Raw genomic sequence first — 6000 nt, 5'->3', positions numbered from 1 at the left:
GAAATTGGGCTACTTTGACGTGTGTGGTGTGGGAGTGGTGTACACTGTAAAAAAGAATACATTGATTTTATTGATATCTAATCAATAAAATTGAGGCAACAGATTACAAGCAATATTATTAATTAAATGTAACAAATTAGAATTGAGTAATAATTAATCAAATTAATTCCTTAAAAGTTAACCATTTAAAATGATTAAAATTTACAAAATATCTTTTATTGCCAACATTGAAGACACCTGGTGTTAACAAGCAGAATCACTGAAGGAGAAAACCATAATTAAAGTCACCATTGTGGAGATCAGTGTGTGTTTTAGTTGGGCTCTTGACCCTTAAATTATTAACTTTAAGTTTTGTTTGGCTGCTATACCTGAGTTATAACAGCCAGAGGAACAAAGAGAAAAGGTGATCTGAATGTGTTGGTTGTGTTTTAACATAATCATTATTTCACAATCATTTGACCTGAATCACTGAAATCACACTGTTTTCAATCGGGGGACCTTTTACAAATCTCGCAAAATGAGAAGGATGAAGAGGCTGCAAGTAGGCTACTAATAATGTGGATAGATGCCGTAATGGAAACCGTCCAGAGAAACGTATGGGTCCGAGAACGTTGCCAGCTGTGGTGGGAAAAATGCGCGTTCTTTACAGAAAATGAATGGTTCTGCAAATTTTGTGTGCGAACTGTGAAGGCAAACATTTCAGTAGGCTATATTTGCGATGTAGCCTACATGTACTTCGCACTCGACTGTATCGCAAAACCACACCCGCTCTCAGTTCCGGAGAGAGGAGGGGGAATGATGAATGAATGGGGGGGGGGGTTGTGTGACGTTCACCTGTGAATGCAGACACGATGGCTGGATTGCGTTTACATTACACTTAGATCCGATCACAATGCGTCCTCGACTACCTCCACACCTGGACACGCTAATCGGATAACATTCCCATCAGAAGCGCGTTTACACTTGTCTTTTCAATGTGTATGTGGACAACATCTGGATACAGGTCGCATGTTAATGCCAAGTGTAAACTCAGCCAGTGTCTCTGGCAAAAAGAGAATGCGACTGAGCTCGTAATAAAACAAGAATCAACATTGGCTTGGCTTTTCAGAGATGGCGAGAACTGAGGGATTTGAAATATAAAAGCAACACAGAGATTTTTATTTTATTTTATTATTATTATTATTTTTTTTACCTTTATTTAACCAGGAAAAGTCCCATTGAGTTACAGTACCTCTTCTCACAGGGAGTCCTGGCCAAGACAGGCGGCCAAAAAGTAAAAAAAAAAAAAAAAAAAATACATAAAAGACAGGACAAAGATTACACACTACACCACAATTCTCTATACACTATACATACACAAACAAGACATTATACTTAACGTAGTAAAAAGATGTGTTTTTATTACTCAACAGGTGAGTATGGTATTTGATAAATTTCCACATGTAGCTCTCTAACAGAGTTCACTGTAAAGCATTATCTATTGTGAAGATCATAATGGTTGTTGTAGCCGTGCTGGAATTTAGTTTCAAGGAAGTATACCGTTTCTATTAATAAGTAAAGATACAGTAACGACTTTAGATTTAGATTAGATCCTTTCCATCTAAACTGATTATATCTCTAAGTAAAAGCCTAGTAGTGAATGTTTTATGAGCAGTATGATAATCACATTAATCTACACAGTCATGCAGAGCCGAAGCACAATCTAAACAATGTTCTTCTGCCACATGCATGTGGAAATGTATCTGTTCAATAAAATACCTAACTCACATAATAAAATAAATAAAATAATAAATAAAAACAGTAATAAATAATTACTGTAATATAAATAATATAATAATAAATAATAACAGTAATAATTATAAATAAAAACAGTAATAAAAACACATCTCTGTGTTGCTTTTACAACATTTCGAAAACAAAATTTTCACCATTAGTTTTTACCATTAGAGGACCAAAAGTTACATAGTGTCCCTTTAAACCTTTCAGATAACATACAAATGTATAAAAGACAAACCTACAATGAGCTCTCAGACTGCAATAATACATGCCAAAAGTCACTGTGAGATCAGTAAGATTTTTGTATGTTTTTGAAATAAGTGTTTTATGCTCAGGTGCCATAAAATAAAAATAAATAAAAAAACATTAATATTGAGACATATTTGCAAGTTGAGCTAATTGTTTTCCATTTGGATATAATTTTAAATATAGTTTGGTAACACTTTATTTGGATGGTCCCTTTTGAACATTCTGTTGACTAAGTTACTTTGCAACTTCATGTCAACTGACTCTCAGTAGAGTATTGGTAGTTTAATATCTAATAACTCTTTATTTTGATGGTCCTCCAACAGACATTCTACTGACAATAAGTAACTTTGCAAGTATGTCAACTTATTCTAACCCTAACTCTACTAACACTAATGAGAGTTAGTAGACATGTAGGTGCAACATTACTTATAGTCAACAGAAAGTGTTAAAGGGACCATCAAAATAAAGTGAAGCCTATAATTTATTCTTGTGATGTTATTCCCATTACTCCAGTCGTCAGTCAAAGTTTGTAGTGTTCCACTTAAAGGAACCGTATGTAAGATTGTGGCCAAAACTGGTACTGCAATCACTTTCAAATTACTGTAGAGCGGTGTATCCCCTCCCCCTCCCCCCTGACTCGAGGTTGCCAGTTAGGCTGCAGGATCCAGCAGGAACGTAGGCTGCTACAAGGAGCTTCCAATGGCAAGTGACGAGTCCTACACAGTAAGTTTTTTTCTGTTAATTATGTTTATGCTTCATGAGAGATGTTTTGCATATTTCGGATTCATAACGAGGTCTTTTAGGTTTCGTAACGTTAGATATTTTTTATCCGACACGTTTGTAGCTGCAGCTGTGGTAACTAGAGCAGAGCTGGCAACCCGGATGCCGAAACACTACTGATTTCGTGATTGGTAGATAGGTGGAGGGTGGCGCTTCAGGCCAAAACACAACATGACAACATCAACATCAGTTGAGGGCTGCAACTTCACTTTTAAATGACAATATCCTTGCCGTACTACTGTTGTCAGTGATATAAGTATTTGAAATGAACATGATTTCTTAATGTCTAGTGACATATCAGGGCCATTTTATGATTAATTGAAATATATTTCTTACATACGGTTCCTTTAACTCAGCACTGCTTAGTTTGATTATTGTTTTTTGAAGACTTTATTGAAGACTTTTGAAAAAAGAAATTAAATCCCTGAATGTTCTGAAAAAGTGGGCGGTCACTGTTGTGCTCTATTGAACAGCAGGAGGAACAAAGAGATATTCAAGTGTATGGAAATGCCATAGAAGTAAGCTTCCTCATATATATCACCACTCTTTCAGGAAGAGTCACTCTTGTCTCTCTGAGGTCAAGGCCAATACCAATTAACCCCAAACTAACAAACAAGCAGTGTTACTCACCAGCCCTCCCACATACAGTGAGCTTTCCTGATGGCTCCTCCACACGGGTGAGTAATCAGAACAACCTTCGAACAGTAAAACACTCTCTAGTAAACAAACATACAGTATAACTAGACCAATGATAACTTATGATCTAATGATATATTTGCTTATATTTTTCTGCTTAATATTATATTATATACAGTATTAATTTAATTTATTGTTAATAATAATAATTATATAATAAAAATCTATTTACTAACAATAATTTAATTATAATTAAATATACAACCCCAAATCAGAAAAAGTTGGGGCACTGTACAAATTGGGAATAAAAACAGAATGCAATGATGTGGAAGTTTCAAATTTCAATATTTTATTCAGAATACAACATATATGACATATCAAATGTTTAAACTGAGAAAATGTATCATTTTAAGGGGAAAATAAGTTGATTTTAAATTTCATGGCATCAACACATCTCAAAAAAGTTGGGACAGGCCATGTTTTACCACTGTGTGGCATCCCCTCTTCTTTTTATAACAGTCTGCAAACGTCTGGGGACTGAGGAGACAAGTTGCTCAAGTTTAGGAATAGGAATGTTGTCCCATTCTTGTCTAATACAGGCTTCTAGTTGCTCAACTGTCTTAGGTCTTCTTTGCCGCATCTTCCTCTTTATGATGCACCAGATGTTTCTATGGGTGAAAGATCTGGACTGCAGGCTGGCCATTTCAGTACCCGGATCCTTCTTCTACGCAGCCATGATATTGTAATTGATGCAGTATGTGGTCTGGCATTGTCATGTTGGAAAATGCAAGTTCTTCCCTGAAAGAGACGACGTCTGGATGGGAGCATATGTTGTTCTAAAACTTGGATATACCTTTCAGCATTGATGGTGCCTTTCCAGATGTGTAAGCTGCCCATGCCACACGCACTCATGCAACCCCATACCATCAGAGATGCAGGCTTCTGAACTGAGCGCTGATAACAACTTGGGTTGTCCTTGTCCTCTTTAGTCCGGATGACATGGTGTCCCAGTTTTCCAAAAAGAACTTCAAATTTTAATTCGCCTGACCACAGAACAGTTTTCCACTTTGCCACAGTCCATTTTAAATGAGCCTTGGCCCAGAGAAAATGTCTGCGCTTCTGGATCCTGTTTAGATATGGCTTCTTTTTTGACCCATAGAGCTTTAGCCGGCAACGGCGAATGGCACGGTGGATTGTGTTCACCGACAATGTTTTCTGGAAGTATTCCTGAGCCCATGTTGTGATTTCCATTACAGTAGCATTCCTGTATGTGATGCAGTGCCGTCTAAGGGCCCGAAGATCACGGGCATCCAGTATGGTTTTCCGGCCTTGACCCTTACGCACAGAGATTGTTCCAGATTCTCTGAATCTTTGGATGATATTATGCACTGTAGATGATGATAACTTCAAACTCTTTGCAATTTTTCTCTGAGAAACTCCTTTCCGATATTGCTCCACTATTTTTCGCCGCAGCATTGGGGGAATTGGTGATCCTCTGGCCATCTTGACTTCTGAGAGACACTGCCACTCTGAGAGGCTCTTTTTATACCCAATCATGTTGCCAATTGACCTAATAAATTGCAAATTGGTCCTCCAGCTGTTCCTTATATGTACATTTAACTTTTCCGGCCTCTTATTGCTACCTGTCCCAACTTTTTTGGAATGTGTAGCTCTCATGAAATCCAAAATGAGCCAATATTTGGCATGACATTTCAAAATGTCTCACTTTCAACATTTGATATGTTATCTATATTCTATTGTGAATAAAATATAAGTTTATGAGATTTGTAAATTATTCCATTCCTTTTTTACTCACAATTTGTACAGTGTCCCAACTTTTTCTGATTTGAGGTTGTATATTGTTTAAATGTTTTTATTATTATTATTATTTTATAAACATTAATAGTGCATTTTATGTTTTAATTGTTGTCTAATAATTATTTATATAAAAAAGCATTAGTATTTGGTTTCTAGTTAAAGTTTTGCCCCTACACTGTGAAATGAAACCTAAAATATATGTTTTGCAATTAATTCAGAACTGCAAATCACAAAAGTGCAAGTTTTTAATGTTTCTATGGAAATAGAAACTTAACGTCCACTCAAGATTGTGACGCAATTAGTCATTCAGTTTTGTGTACAAGCAGACACGCAGATGATGAACTTTGTGACAAACATCCCCTGGTGAAAAAAAAATATGCTAAGTATACTTGCAGCCAGACTAATTATCAGTAAACTTCAAGTGTGTTAATAATAGTTAACTTGAAGTGTGCTATTTTGAAACTTTTCTATTTTGAAAGTGTATTTAGTGTACTTTTGTGTACTAAATGGGACCAACTTCAAGAATACTTAGTATACTTTAAGTATATGCTTGTGTAGGGACTAAGTGTACTTTATTTGTGTTACAAGTACATTACAAATTCATTACGAGTGTCTTCGAAACAAACAAGCAATATACCTATATATCTATATATAGAGAGAGGAGGGCCTTGCGCACTTGCGAGGTTATGGTGTGATATATTTGAGTAAAAAGTACAGGATCATTAATACCTTTGGCTTATT

The sequence above is a fragment of the Abramis brama genome, assembly GCF_963993115.1.
Source record: "Abramis brama genome assembly, chromosome: 5".
Classification (NCBI taxonomy): Eukaryota; Metazoa; Chordata; class Actinopteri; order Cypriniformes; family Leuciscidae; genus Abramis; species Abramis brama.
The sequence above is the reverse complement of the archived record's forward strand: the minus strand, read 5'-3'. Positions refer to the sequence as shown.